Source organism: Schistocerca cancellata, chromosome 2 (genome assembly GCF_023864275.1).
Source record: "Schistocerca cancellata isolate TAMUIC-IGC-003103 chromosome 2, iqSchCanc2.1, whole genome shotgun sequence".
NCBI lineage: Eukaryota > Metazoa > Arthropoda > Insecta > Orthoptera > Acrididae > Schistocerca > Schistocerca cancellata.
Genome location: NC_064627.1, coordinates 709,686,688 through 709,702,181, shown reverse-complemented (window position 1 = coordinate 709,702,181; position 15,494 = coordinate 709,686,688). Strand labels below are relative to the sequence as shown.

The window sequence follows — 15,494 nt, the reverse complement described above, 5'->3', positions numbered from 1 at the left end:
GTCTTCACATATATAGTTAAAGGCTACCCAGCCATTGACCTTCGTCTGTGCGAATGCGCACAGGTTGGCCAAACTCTTACGGGAATCGCCAAAGCGTGCGCGAGTAATGAGTGGATGGGCAAATGTCTATAAGGCACATTACATATGTAGAATTGTGGACAGTTAGGAATGTGAGTCTCACGGGAAGCGTGCAAGGGATAAGTCCCTGCAGTTGCGCTATTCATCTGTGTCCTCGGTGGCTCAGATGGATAGAGCGTCTGCCATGTAAGCAGGAGATCCCGGGTTCGAGTCCCGGTCGGGGCACACATTTTCAACTGTCCACATCGAGGTATATCAACAACACCTGTCGGCAGCTGAGGGTTTCAACAGAACAAGTTTCTGGCGACAACGCACATTAGCCGGCCGGGGTGGCCGAGCGGTTCTAGGCGCTACAGTCTGGAACCGCGCGATCACCACGGTCGCAGGTTCGAATCCTGCTTCGAGCATGGATGTGTGTGATGTCCTTAGGTTAGTTAGGTTTAAGTAGTTCTATGTTCTAGGAGACTGATGACCTCAGAAGTTAAGTCCCATAGTGCTCAGAGCCACAACGCACATTACCCTGGCGTTTCTGTCACTGGACACCTGGTTCTCGAAGGATATCAAGCGGGAAAGGAGGAGGGATGTGCTGCAAACCAGGAGATAGAAGGTAACAACATAGAGCTACGCGCTGCAAGACGAGCTACCTATTTTCTCCCGCTGTGGAAGACGACATCTGAGACGAAGTTAATAGCTTATTAAAGTCCACAACGGTAATTGATTCGGAAAGCAAGAATTGGAGAACTGTTTATTCGTATCCACAGAACTATTACCGCCTACTGACAGCCCCAGCACGCTAGCCAAAAATTGCCAAGTCGTGCCGAACTTCTTGTCGGAAATCCTCTGACTGACTATTAACCGTGTTTTTAGCAAAGGCAGTATCTTTTAGAACTTGAGTTCTTTTTACTGTGAAAATTGTTTTGTTTATAAATTGTAATGACTTTTATGCACATACTTTTGGGCAGTAATAATTTGATTAGCCCAAAAATTTAGTTTCCGGTGATAGGACTGATTTTCAATTCGTCCACAGCCTGATCACTTACTGTCTCTCTGTTTTCGTGGATAGAGATCTTCATGTGTTCCTGGAGACAATTCTTGTTTCAGTAGTTCCAGTACACCTGACCTTGTTTCCAATGGATTCCGCTTTTCCTGTGGATAGCGACAAACGAAATTCTTGCAGCTTTATGAAGTTGGTGTGCATACCGATTTTTCTGCACTTTCTAATATAGTGATACGTGACTTTTTTTTAACAAATGTAAGGCAACTCTGTAGCGCGTTGGTAAAGATCTTCTAGCTTGCAGTCCTTCTGCGTATCTCCCTATTAAAGTACTAATTTCATGTTTATGAACTTTTGCACGTGTTAATATTTAGTAATGCCTTACAAAATTGTGTTAGCCTTGTATGCCAACAGTTTATAATCATTCTCCTCAACGGTTTCGTAGTGAAACCATTCAAAAGGTTTAGAAGTACAAGGTCCTATAAGGAGAGAAAGTAAATGTGGCTTACATTTCAAAAATCGCTTGTCGCCAAGGGTAAGACCAGGCCAATAAACCTTGATTGTTATATTTAGGGCTATTTAAGTTGCAGAATTTTCAGTTGTTGAATTAATTTTGTGCCCTTTTTTAATGTGTCTTCTTAATTCCAACGGCGGTATGTAATGTTTTAATATGGAGTGCTGAACACTAAAGTTGTAGCAGCAACAATATCATGAGGCAGGCGCCATTCCCTCCAGTAAAGTGCAGGATACGGGCTCCGGCAGCGATAAGGATGCTAGTGTCCGCAACTCAGCATCATCTAGGGTCCCCCTTGTTTTTGCTCGCGCGCACAGCAGTGACATCGTGATCTGCACAAACAATTTTTAACGGTAGCCAGAATCTGTTTACACCGATCTCGCAATTTTATCCTGGCCTCGTGTGACACGTGTGGAACTGGAAACGTTATCGTCGTCTGCATTTATCGCTCCGTACTTCACTATGCACGATATTTGTGGCAACTGCACGGCAACGACCCATTTGTTATATCTGTTCCAGACCGCTCGCGGGAGAGGGCGCAAGTATTACTGCTGTAATGGCGAAATGGAATAAATGGCCTCCTCAGTAAAGTGCTGGCTGCGCTGGGGTCGTTGTGTTGCTCACAGTATAAATCCTGCCGGAAATTAGACCGTTTAAATATACCATTAATTTTACTGCCACCATTAGCAAAAACGCCGCAACTGGGAGTACGCTTTACGTTCGTTCGTTTCGCGGAAAAACAAAGCCAAGAATTTATCATGTTAAACCTGCAGGCGACGCATATCCATTTGTACCTTTGAGGAACGTACGCTAGAAGCCCACAGTCGGTCGTGAAAAATAATGGTCTGCTTCGTGTGTAGTGGTTAAACAACTAATACCTACACCTTATTTATGGGAAACTCGTTCTGCAGTACGTGTTACATCTATCTTTGTTAACAGTACAAATGTGTCAAATTATAATGAGAGCGATATGATAATAAACATGGGGGTTACCGCTTGAGTTTCTGAGCAAATCAGTATTTTTTTTAACCATTTCATGCTCAAACATTCAGACAGTAACTGAAACCATCAACTAATTCAGTTAAGGTGGTATAATAATGTTCTTTTCAGGTTGCTTTATGTCTCCTGTTATTCTTTCGCATTATGTTAGAAACGTTTCCCAATAGGATATTGCTTTGTAGCAGAATAAAAGTAACAAAATAGATTCGCATTTTGCAATTACGAATTGAGATCAGCTGTTTGCGTCACAAGAAAATTTGTGCTGGACCGGGACCCGCACCCGACTCTCTCTCTTACTGCGAGCTGTCGCCTTAACCACTTCGAGTAAGCCTCCAGGATCGATTCAAACTACCTATTCCACGTAGTCACAACCCTTATGATGGCACAATTCGTGATTCCCAAAAGGAGACAAATATTACGCCGTAATTTTAGCTTCATGCATGTATGTAGGACTTTGTATTGTGAAGATATACATACTGTGTTGACCTAGACATTGTAACTATGACGGTACGGCACATAACGTGATAAAAATGATATTAAATAACTTCGCAAATTTACCAAAACTGACGTCGTAACGAAATATGTTACTGTGTCAACCTTCAAAGATACAAATATTACCTCTTCTCAGACAAATAACAGAGACTCTGTGATCAAGTAATATGATCTGCGAATGTAACTGCAATTTCTGTTTTTTTGCAAAAAGATTCGCTCTCTTCAATTTTTTTTCGTAGTGTGATAAGCCGTTTTGTGACGAGGCACGAAAACGTGTAAGTTTCATGTAATATTTAGCCTAAATGTATTACTTAAAACTGTTGCCAATTTTTATATTCACCAGCTCCTATATTCAGGATGTGTGATCAAATTAATTTTTTCATGCGAATTTTGTAGAGGAACATTGGTGCAGAGGAACACGTCATTGTTCTAACTGATAACGGCCCAGAGTCGTAATAAATATCTTAATATTCTTTAATTTTGACAAGCAAAAGTAAATGTAAATGTAGATTTCTCTTGATTAGCGGTTCTTCCTTTGCTACAGTAAAAGTAATCAATATTTTCAATATTGAATCATATTTGAATAAACTGAGTTCAGTTAATTTTTTCGATCCTTGCTTAACGAAATCGCGGGAATCTCCTTACCCTTATATTTTCACAAAATAAAAAATAACAAAAATCAAACTTATTAAAAAATGTAGTCAATATATCTGGAATTTTGTTGGCATGTTGGAACACAAGTTTAAAGCCCTGAGACAGGAAAGAAACAGTCGTATGCTAAAGCCATACGCATTCCAAATGTTTTCGTTTTGATACAGAGTCAGCGGCTTGTAAAATTAAAGTAACAGAAAGCCGTGAGCCGCCGGCTTTTCACTTTTTCTGTGGATTTATTAATTTGTATTGTAATGTACGCATTATTTGAAGTAGACCATTGTGGTGGCGTCTTTTAATATAAAAAGACCGTGTCGGACAAATTAACTGCGGAAAGCACCGCCACTATGTCACTCACGTAAATAATCTTCCAGTTGTGAAGCAGGCACAATAACATTAACTTCACCTTTTCATAATATATAAAAACCAATACATAAAGGACCACCACATAACCATCGACGATGTACGATAAGATGTTCATAAAAATTAAATTATTGATATTGCATGTGAGAGACAGAGATTAAATATCGTGTGATAGGGTGGGTCTCTAACCTATATTTTGCAACTTCATTGGTAACTAACCTGTCTGAGAGGATACTAGCCTCGGGTGGTTTGCTGAAAAGGTACCTTCAGAACCACAGTGTGACTTGCTAAGAACGTTGCTTGAGAAAGCCTATAATCCAGGCAGCATCACCATCACTTTTATCACCACTACCACATCATCAACATCATCGTTATCATCCTTCAAGATCACTGACAGCCCTTAAAACTGAATCACCTGCAAGGATAACGATAACGACATTTTACTTGCTACACGTGTACAATATAATAGGAAGAATAAATTTCTAGCATAATTGAAGAAACACAATGTGAGAATTTGTACACACAACTGCCCCTATTGGCAGCAGAAATGGCGCTTACTCGTCTGGTCGTGTAGTCGAAGTGACTTTGGATGACAAATACGGATAAATCATTCCAAGCTGACTCAACTCTGTCCTCTAGTCCGGCAATCTTAATGGCTGGTGATGGTGGTGTGCCGGTTTTCCAAATTGTAACCAAATGTTGTTAGTGGGTGAGAGATCTGGAGTACGTTCTGGCCAGATGAGGTGTTAGGTACCCTTGTCGAAAAATGACATTACGGAGACTTCGATAATGATCACTATTTCCGTCCTTAACATAGCACAAAAGTAAAATACCAGTTTTATGAACTAAAGGTGGTCGTTTTGCGTACCCAGTCCATCATGCTACAAAGGGTAGACCGTAGACACCTCTATATGAAGCCAGGGAAAGCTGTTAGGAACCTGTGAAGAGTCTTCGACCCCAATAAAACATTATTATACTTCAGTTATTGGTTCAAAGCGTCTACAAGCCGTCGTTCTTGCGCATCAGCCTCGGCTGTTGCTCATTCGGCTGCTTGTTGGATGCTAGCTGATTCCCGGCGAATTTAATGTTCGTAGAGATTTGAGGAGTGCTGCCATTCGACGCAAACTTCACTCCACAACATTTCGACTGGACACCCTCCAGTCATCTTCATGTGAGCCGTCGAAGTTTACGATAGCTTACCTGAAGATGACGGACACGTGTCCAGTAGAAATATCGTGGAGTAAAGGTTACAACTACCGGCTGTAATCCCCCAAATCTCTTCGAACAAGCCACTTACAAGACCCTGGACGAGATTGCACACCCGTGCTAACAACATGTCTGTCTTCTTCGGCGCTGGGCTATCGACCTTTATTCTCACGGCAACCGTAGGCTCCCGACCAATGCTGTCAAAAAACTCGCGGAACGATAATCGCAGATATAGACCACGATCCCACCGACTGGCCACGATATTGCCAATGGTGAATTTCTGCACGTGTAGACGTTACTTTACCTTACAACTGACATAATACGTTCTTCTCAAAAATAACGAAGATTCAAATGCAGATTATAAATGATAAAGCCACTGCGTGATATTTCCACACAAACATAATTTAAACGACGTTAGTCCTACCTACTTTGTACTACAGCGTTGAAATGCTAATCATTTACGTATCCAATGTCAAAGAATATGTTGCATTATCTCGATGGAAAGCTAACGCCAAGCATTAACTTTACTTTAAAGTATTGGCTTGGTGCATAAGTTCGCACTGGTTTCCCATAAGTTTAATAAACACAACATATACACTTAAAGGAAACTTTAGATATCAGTAATAGATTCTCCTGCACTATTTACAAGCGAATTATCATACGGAAAGGAAATTCTTTGTAGGGTGTTCGACAGAGAACAGAAAAGGTGAAAATCTGAGGGCGCAGGATCAGGTGAATAAGGTTGGTGCGGAATGACGTCCCTAAGCAACTCTTGTATAGTGCTTTGTGTCAGTCTAGAACAATGTGAGCGGGCGTTATCGCTTCACGCAGTCTTCCTGGTCGTTGTTCTTAGACTGCGTCTGCAAAACGTCTCAGTTGTTGGTGATAAATGTCAGTAGTGATGGCCGCACCTTCGCTGTTCCATCAGATGCATAACATTATCTTTCGTCGATGCGCGAAGGTCTTTGTATGGGGAATTACTGCTTTGTTGGGAGCAACCGTTCCTTTATTTTACTAATGTTGGCATGAAGACACCATTTCTATTCTCCAGTAATGTTAAAGAATAGACATGGTCGATGTTGTTCACGAGCCAATTGATAACGAGGAAGCAGAGATGCACACATGGCCACCCACTGATTGTTGTGATTCTGGCTTACGGCATGCGGTAAAATACACCCGATTTTTTAACCTTCCCCTTTGCACACAAATGTTGCACGATGATGGAATTATCAAATTAAATCACAACTGCCAGTTCTCGATTATATTGCTGGTGATCGCTGTGGATTAGTGCGTATAAACGATCTTCATCAAAACCTGAAGTCCTAGCTGAACGTGAAGAGCCACTAACGAGTAAACAATCCTCCTTAAAGCGAGAAAACCGTTTTCTTGCCATGCTCTATCCAATGGCTTACCCCATGCACGGCGCAAATATTTCTGGCTACCTTCCCTACCACCATCCCTCTACTGAACTCAAACAGAAAAATACATCGGGAACGTTCCGGTTTCTCCACTTGGTACTCCATTTTATAGAGTCCACAGCTCCACTCATTCTCTCCAAACGACCAAATGACAGTATGTAATTTCAAATAGCAATAGAGAACTACAAATAAATAATGACAATCGATAAATAAACCGATAGCAACCGGAATCTCGACAACATGCAAAACAAAAACGCTACGAGCTTATGCACCAGCTTGATTTTAATATGTACGTTTCCTGTTGCGCACAGTAGACTGTTTTTCAATACCTGGGATAGTTTACGAAGTCTTAAGCGTGACCACTTTAGGTACGAAACGCATTGTAAAAGAATTTACTAGGAAATTCGATCACAGTTACAGAGAAGCTATTCGAGAAAGTACGTTTGAGGTGCGGCTAATACATAGGGGAAAGCTGGGTAAAGTTGCCACCCTAAGACAAACGTTTTGTTTCGTTTACCTTATTTGACATATAACCATACAGAATGTATCTTATTAAGCAATGTACATTCTAGAACCGTAAAAAGTTGTATTATTACTCAATATCTTGTTCTGTAGTAGAGAAGTGGGCTTAAATGAATGTCTGCAAAATGACCACTTTGCCCAGTAGGTAGGGCAAAGTGGCCACAGGTGTATAAAAGGTAAAAAAGACTCAAACAACAAGTTTAGGACACGGTGAAGAAAAAGGAATTGTGAAATGAAGAACGTAGCCTACACATTTACAGAATGAAATTTATTTAAATTTGAGAAACAATATTCAAACTTATTAACAATTTACCAAATTATACAAAACGTTAATAGTTTTACTTTCCAAGCTACAGTGCATCATTACTGATGAGATCAAAGTCAAACTTTTCACTACACCAGAACACAACCTGTGCTCTGGTGTAGTGAAAAGCGTTTTACTATGTTATTTGTGGAAAATACTTGTTATAGCTACATACGCATCACAACATCTCAGCATGATGCGGAGAATGGAAGTGCTTGCCACACGAAAACATGACAAGCTACCTGTAATAATTAACACAAAAGTGGTCCAGAAAATTCATGCTCACAAAATGTAAAGAATAAATAACAACGAAAACCCACCGATGATGGCACAGTGGTGCCGAAACATGTTTGGATACTGAGAAAAACGGTGTTTTGCGTAACTGACGGACCTCAAATCCCAAAAATTTTAACTGCAAACATGGCCAATACAAGGAGCCGCAAATAAAAAAATTGATATGTCATGAAGTTACTCGGACGACTTTTCCACTACGCTGACGCAAGTGAAACGCTCAGCCACTAGAGGGCTCCAAATAGTAGCCTGTATCTTGTCAATGTGTAACGTAATTAATCGGCGAATGAGAAACAGTGCGCCTTAATCGAGATTCTAACCGCAGAAAACGCGCTTTCAATTGAAAATCATGAAAAAAATCAGAGCTGTGAACAGTGGCGATTGTATTGACATCAATGTGTGACAGAGCATCTGTTTCCAGAACTTAGAGAACACCTCTAACGACATCCCTTTGATAATGATGAAGCGGTGTAAGGCGAGGTGAGGTTGTGGCTCCGTCAACAAAGACAAACCTTCTACAATATCAGCATCAACAAAGAGAGTTATCATTGGGAAAAGTATAATCGTTGACAGGGTGACTATGTTGAGAAATGAATATGTAGACATGAGGAATAAGGATGCAGAATATTAACAATTTTTGTTTTAGTGAAACAATACATCAGCACACCCTCATACATCACATTAACGCTAATAGAGAAGGTGAAAAATTTCATATATTTGATTCATTGGTTTATACGAAATTTACATGACTAGCAGAATCTGACTGTTTATATGTTTTGAGTATTTTTTTTATTTAACTTTCAAATTCTGAAGGTGTCAGGGGTAAAATACAGGGAGCGAAAGGCTATTTACATTTTGTATAGAAACCAAATGACAGTTACAAGAGTTGAGGGGCATGAAAGGGAAGCAGTGGTTGGGAAGGGAGTGAGACAGGCTTGTAGCCTCTCCCCGATGTTATTCAATCTGTATATGGAGCAAGCAGTGAAGGAAACAAAAGAAAAATTCGCAGTAGGTATTAAAATCTATGGAGAAGAAATAAAAACTTTAGGGTTCACCGATGACATTGTAATTCTGTCAGAGACAGCACAGGACTTGGAAGAGCAGTTGAACGGAATGGATAGTGTCTTGAAAGGAGGATATAAGATGAACATCAACAAAAGCAAAACGAGGATAATGGAATGTAGTCGAATTAAGTCGGGTGATGCTGAGGGTATTAGATTAGGAAATGAGACACTTAAAGTAGTAAAGGAGTTTTGCTATTTGGGGAGCAAAATAACTGATGATGGTCGAAGTAGAGAGGATATAAAATGTAGACTGGCAATGGCAAGGAAAGCGTTTCTGAAGAGCATCGAGTATAGATTTAAGTGTCAGGAAGTCGTTTCTGAAAGTATTTGTATGGAGTGTAGCCGTGTATGGAAGTGAACCATGGACGATAAATAGTTTAGACAAGAACAGAATAGAAGCTTTCGAAATGTGGTGCTACAGAAGAATGCTGAAAATTAGATGGGTAGATCACATAACTAATGAGGAGATGTTGAACAGGATTGAGGAGAAGTTTGTGGCACAACTTGACTAGAAGAAGGGATCGGTTGGTAGGACATGTTCTGAGGCATCAAGGGATCACCAATTTAGTATTGGAGGGAAGCGTAGAGGGTAAAAATCGTAGAGGGAGACCAAGAGATGAATACACCAAGCAGATTCAGAAGGATGTAGGTTGCAGTAGGTACTGGGAGATGAAGAAGCTTGTACAGGATAGAGTAGCATGGAGAGCTGCATCAAACCAGTCTCAGGACTGAAGACCACAACAACAACAACAACATGTCACTCTTCTTACTGATTTGAAGCGGCCCGCCACGAATTCCTCTCTTGTACCAACACCTTCATTTCAGAGTAGCTTTTGCAAACTACGTCCTCAGTTATTGGTTGGATATATTCCAATATCTGTCTTCCTCTACAACTTTTGCCTTCTACAGCTCCCTCTAGTACCGTGGAAGTCATTCCATGATGTCTTAACACATGTTCTATCATCCTATCCCTCCTTCAACATATTCCTTTCCTTCCCGATTCTGTGCAGAATCTCTTCATTCCTTACCTTATCAGTCCACCTAATTTTCAACATTCGCTTGTAGCATCACATCTTAAAGGCTTAGATTCTCTTCTATTCCGATTCTTCCACAGTCCATGTTTCTCTGCCTTACAATGCTGTGCTCCAGATGTTCATTATTAGAAATTTCCACCTCAAATTAAGACCTATTTTTGAACTAATAGACTGCTCTTGCCCAGGAATGCCCTTTTTGCCACTGCTAGTACGCCTTTTATGTCCGCCTTGTTCCGTCCGTCATTGATTATTTTGCTGCTTAAGTAGTAGAATTTCTTAACTTCATCTACTTGTTGACCATCAAACCTGATTTTAAATTTTTCATTGTTCTCATTTCTGCTACTTCTCATTATTTTCGTCTTTCTTCGATTTACTCTCAGTCCGTATTCTGTACTCATTAGACTGTTCGTTCCATTCAGAACATCATGTAATTTTCTTCACTTTCACTGAGAATAGCATTATTATCAGCAAATCTTATCACTGATATCCTTTCATCTTGAATTTTAATTCTACGCTTGAAACTTTCTTTCATATCAATCATTGTTTCTTCGAGGTACAGACTGAACAGTAGGGGCAAAAGCCTGCATCCCTGCGTTACACCCTTTCTAATCCGCGCGCTTCGTTCTTGGCCGTACACTCTTATTCTTCCCTCTTGGCTCTTGTACATATTACATATTACCCGTTTTCCCCAATAGCTTACCCATATTTTTCTAAGAATTTCGAACGACTTGCACCATTTTACGTTATCGAACGCTTCTTCCTGGTCGACAGATCGCATGAACGTGTTTTGTTTCCATTATCAACCGCAACCTCAGAATTGCCTCTTGGTGCCTTTACCTTTCCTAAAGCGAAACTGATCATCATCTAACGCATCCTCAGGTTCCTTTTAAAGTCTTCTGTGTATTATTCTTGAAAGCATCTTGCATGAATGAGCTATTAAGCTGATAGCGCGATAATTCTCGCACTTGTCAGCTCTTGCAGTCTTAGGAATTGTGAGCATGATATTTTTCCGACAGTCAGGTGCTATGTCCCCAGATTAATACATTCTACACACCAACGAGAATAGTCGTTCTGTTGCCACTTCTCCCAATGATTTTAGAAAATTTGATCGAATGTTATGTATTCTTTCTACGTTGTTTGACCCTAATTCCTCCAAAGCTCTCTTAAATTCTTATTCTAAAACTGGATCCTCTATCTCCTCTAAATTGACTCCTGTTCCTTCTATCACATCAGATAAATCTTCCTCCTCATAGAGGCTTTCTACGTACTCTTTCCACCTATCCGCTCCCACCTCTCCATTTAACAGTGAAATTTCCGTTATATTTTCTTTGGTTCTTCTCGTTTTTTTCTCATGGTCACCTCCTCCGTCGCAGTCCCCTTCTAGAGATCCGAATTGGGGACTATTCAGGAATCTTTTGCCAATGGAGAGATGATCATCACACTTTTTTAATTACAGACCACATGACCCGTGGATACACGTTATGTGTCTTGAACTCAGTGGTTTCTATTGCCTTCTGCACCCTCATGCAGTTGATCTTCCGCCTTTAGGTTCATTGTCCCACCCGAAGGACAAGAGAGTGCCCTCAATCTCTGTCCGCTCCTCCGTCCTCTTTGACAAGGCTATTGGCAGAATGAGAGTGTCTTCTTATGACGGAAGTCTTCGGTCACCAATGGTGATTACTAATCAAAGTTTAAGTGGTAGCTGCTTTCGATCCTGGGACAGACAACGTTTTGATTACTTGTGAAAGCTACTACCCTTAGACCACGGGTACAAACATACATAGTCCACATTAATAGAGGAGAGGATGATAAGGATTTTATATACAATTCATTGAATACACAATGTTACACAGTGCCAATACTACTGCAACAAATTTTTATATACTTTGTTTAGGCTGTATAGGGACTATAGATGGAAGATGGAAGAACCATAAACAAATGAAGATAGAGGAACCACACATAAACGCATTCACGTCCACATCTTTGGGCAATGTATGCAAGCCAACATATTGTGGACTATATAATACTGAACAATTTGCAGGCTCACATAGTGTGCAATAACTCACATGCTACACAAATCTATTACATAACCGTTGTACTACACATACTTTCACACACACTCACACAATACACACACACACACACACACACACACACACACACACACACACAAAGGTACGGCCAAACTTTCAGGAAACATTCCTCACACACAACTAAAGAAAAGATGTTATGTGTACATGTGTCCGGAAACGCTTAATTTCCATGTTAGAGCTCATTTTAGTTTCGTCAGTATGTCCTGTACTTCCTCGATTCACCGCCAGTTGGCCCAATTGAATGAAGGTAATGTTGACTTCGGTGCTTGTGTTGACATGCGACTCATTGCTCTACAGTACTAGCATCAAGCACATCAGTACGTAGCATCAACAGGTTAGTGTTCATCACGAACGTGGTTTTGCAGTCAGTGCAATGTTTACAAATGCTGAGTTGGCAGATGCCCATTTGATTTATGGATTAGCACGGGGCAATAGCCGTGGCGCGCTACGTTTGTATCGAGACAGATTTCCAGAACGAAGGTGTCCCGACAGGAAGACGTTCGAAGCAATTGATCGGCGTCTTAGGGAGCATGGAACATTCCAGCCTATGACTCGCGACTGGGGAAGACCTAGAACGACGAGGACACCTGCAATGGACGAGGCAATTCTTCGTGCAGTTGACGATAACCCTAATGTCAGCGTCAGAGAAGTTATTGCTGTACAAGGTAACGTTGACCACGTCACTGTATGGAGAGTGCTACGGGAGAACCAGTTGTTTCTGTACCATGTACAGCGTGTTCAGGCACTATCAGCAGCTGATTGGCCTCCACGGGTACACTTCTGGTTCATCCAACAATGTGTCAATCCTCATTTCAGTGCAAATGTTCTCTTTATGGATGAGGCTTCATTCCAAAGTGATCAAATTGTAAATTTTCACAATCAGCATGTGTGGGCTGACGAGAATCCGAACGCAATTGTGCAATCACGTCATCAACACAGATTTTCTGTGAACGTTTGGGCAGGCATTGTTGGTGATGTCTTGATTGGGCCCCATGTTCTTCCAACTACGCTCAATGGAGCACGTTATCACGATTTCATACGGGATACTCTAACTGTGCTGCTAGAACATGTGGTTCATGCACGATGGAGCTCCTGCACATTTCAGTCGAAGTGTTCGTACGCTTCTCAACAACAGATTCGGTGACCGATGGATTGGTAGAGGCGGACCAATTCCATGGCCTCCACGCTCTCCTGACCTCAACCCTCTTGACTTTCATTTATAGGAGAATTTGAAAGCTCTTGTCTACGCAACCCCGGTACCAAATGTAGAGACTCTTGGTGCTCGTATTGTGGACGGCTGTGATACAATACGCCATTCTCCAGGGCTGTATCAGCGCATCAGGGATTCCATGTGACGGGTTGTGGATGCATGTATCCTCGCTAACGGAGGACATTTTGAACATTTCCTGTAACAAAGTGCTTGAAGTCACGCTGGTACGTTCTGTTGCTGTGTGTTTCCATTCCATGATTAATGTGATTTGAAGATAAGTACTAAAATGAGCTCTAACATGGAAAGTAAGCGTTTCCGGACACATGTCCACATAATATATTTTCTTTCTTTGTGTGTGAGGAATGTTTCCTGAAAGTTTGGCCGTACCTTTTTGTAACACCATATATATATATATATATATATATATATATATATATATATATATATATATATATATATATATACCGCTCCTTTTAGTCCTTAACCATAACAGCCTCTGAGGCCACAGAGTGCACACCGTTAGTCCGCATTTGGGTGCTGCTACCCTTGTCTATACAGTATGCATACGTCTAGGACCTGAGTGCCACAAACTCCACAGTCTACGAGTCGTTCGCCTTAGTTTTCGTCAGGTTGATAGCTTTCTTGTTCTGGAATACTGTACCTGTAAGCGTTACTAGATCATATCCAGACTTTTCGAGTTCCTTGGGATTGTTCCTAGTTACTTCACATGGGTCGCAACCATGTACCATTAGATGAAACTGTCTGTGACTATGTATAGTAATTTGGGATCGAAAAAATTTTGTTTTTCCAAAAAGCGGTACATGTGGAGTTTGGAGAGGTCTAGAATTCACATATCGATATAGACATGCTTCGTGAACTCCACTGAAACCTTGGACATCTCCACAGCAACTAGCCGTTCATTGAAGATTGTAGCCCACTTAAAATTTGGCTTGGCGATGTAATCTTTATGCGCCGTAACGCCCATCCCAATGTTACACTAAATGAATCTCGACGTGGTTTCTAACATTGTCCATGGTTTTGCCAGGAACAGTATGATCCATTAATCTTTTTCAGAATCAAACATAGCGAGACCAGCACTTTCGGTACTAAAATCAGTGTACTCCTTCAACCAACGACACTGGTTGAAGGAGATGTGTGGGGTGAGTATATCAAGACTCATACCCGGTATGAGATATTTTTGGAGGTTTCTATAGTATAGAATGTATCACTGCTTATTGGCATACGTTTTCATCAGCTTAGGGACAGAACCATTTTGCAGGATAGGTGCCTCAGAAATAGCGCTAAGTTGCAGTGAGCATGTGATGTGGTTAGTCCGTGAAGAACCAGTCTGCCGCACGCAATGTACAACAGCTATGCTTAGTATGTTTCCAATACTGGCCCTAAGTCTGCCAGAGCAAATATATTTTACTTCTTTAATGCTTCCCGTCAAAGCTTCCAAGCAAAACAGCCTTGGGAATCACTTGATTAATCGTATCAAACTCGGGGTGAATGTTTGCCAGTATGAGCTTCTTGTACAAGACCATCAGTCCTATATCGTTGGTGTGACAAACGGTCACCGTTTCCATATTTGCTTAACGGTCTTATCACCGCAGGTGTCCAGTCTCACGTTCACCTACTGGTGCTTAATGCCAGTTTTACTATTAACAACAGCCTAAAATGGATTAAAATTTTCGATTAGCAACTAAACTATGTATCGTAGCTTCCCGATTGAGGGCTAATCATTGCATCGCCATATGGTGCACATTTAATGGTGCGAAACTGGATGTGTTCTTAATGAATGACTAGGAAATGGTTAAAACAGCTTGAAGATTCTTCATTCACTGTGAATTTCATCAACTTATAAGATCTTTTTAGTTTAACACGGTTTGAAGATTCTTAAATGTTAACAGTGTTCTTTATCGGCTGTTGCTGTCGTACGTACAAAATAGTATGTAAATACATAGGTTTCGGTGTAATTAATAATGTTACTGTAAGGTGGCTATAATTTCGCACCTTACATGTACCCATCCACATACTTTGCCGTGACCTACAAACACAATTAGGTATCATGTGATAGGTTGTACATCGTATATATGAAAATATAAAGGAGACTGACATTGTCACGTACGCCCTGTAAATAATTGTTCACGTTTATTGTATGAAAGGTGATAGAGTGTTTTTGTTATCATACTAGTAGAGGTTGGAACGCCAGCGGAGATGAAATGGCATGCAGAAGTCAAGCTCTGGGTGGAAGGCCCGCA

The 15,494-nt window shown here is 40.9% G+C and overlaps 1 non-coding gene across 1 annotated transcript; it reads left to right on the top strand.

The window, feature by feature from the left end:
* Window positions 1–229: 229 nt before the first annotated feature.
* On the top strand, window positions 230–303 carry Trnat-ugu (transfer RNA threonine (anticodon UGU)). The gene has a single exon. It is a non-coding gene; the product is annotated as a tRNA-Thr (tRNA).
* The last annotated feature ends 15,191 nt before the right edge of the window (window positions 304–15,494 follow it).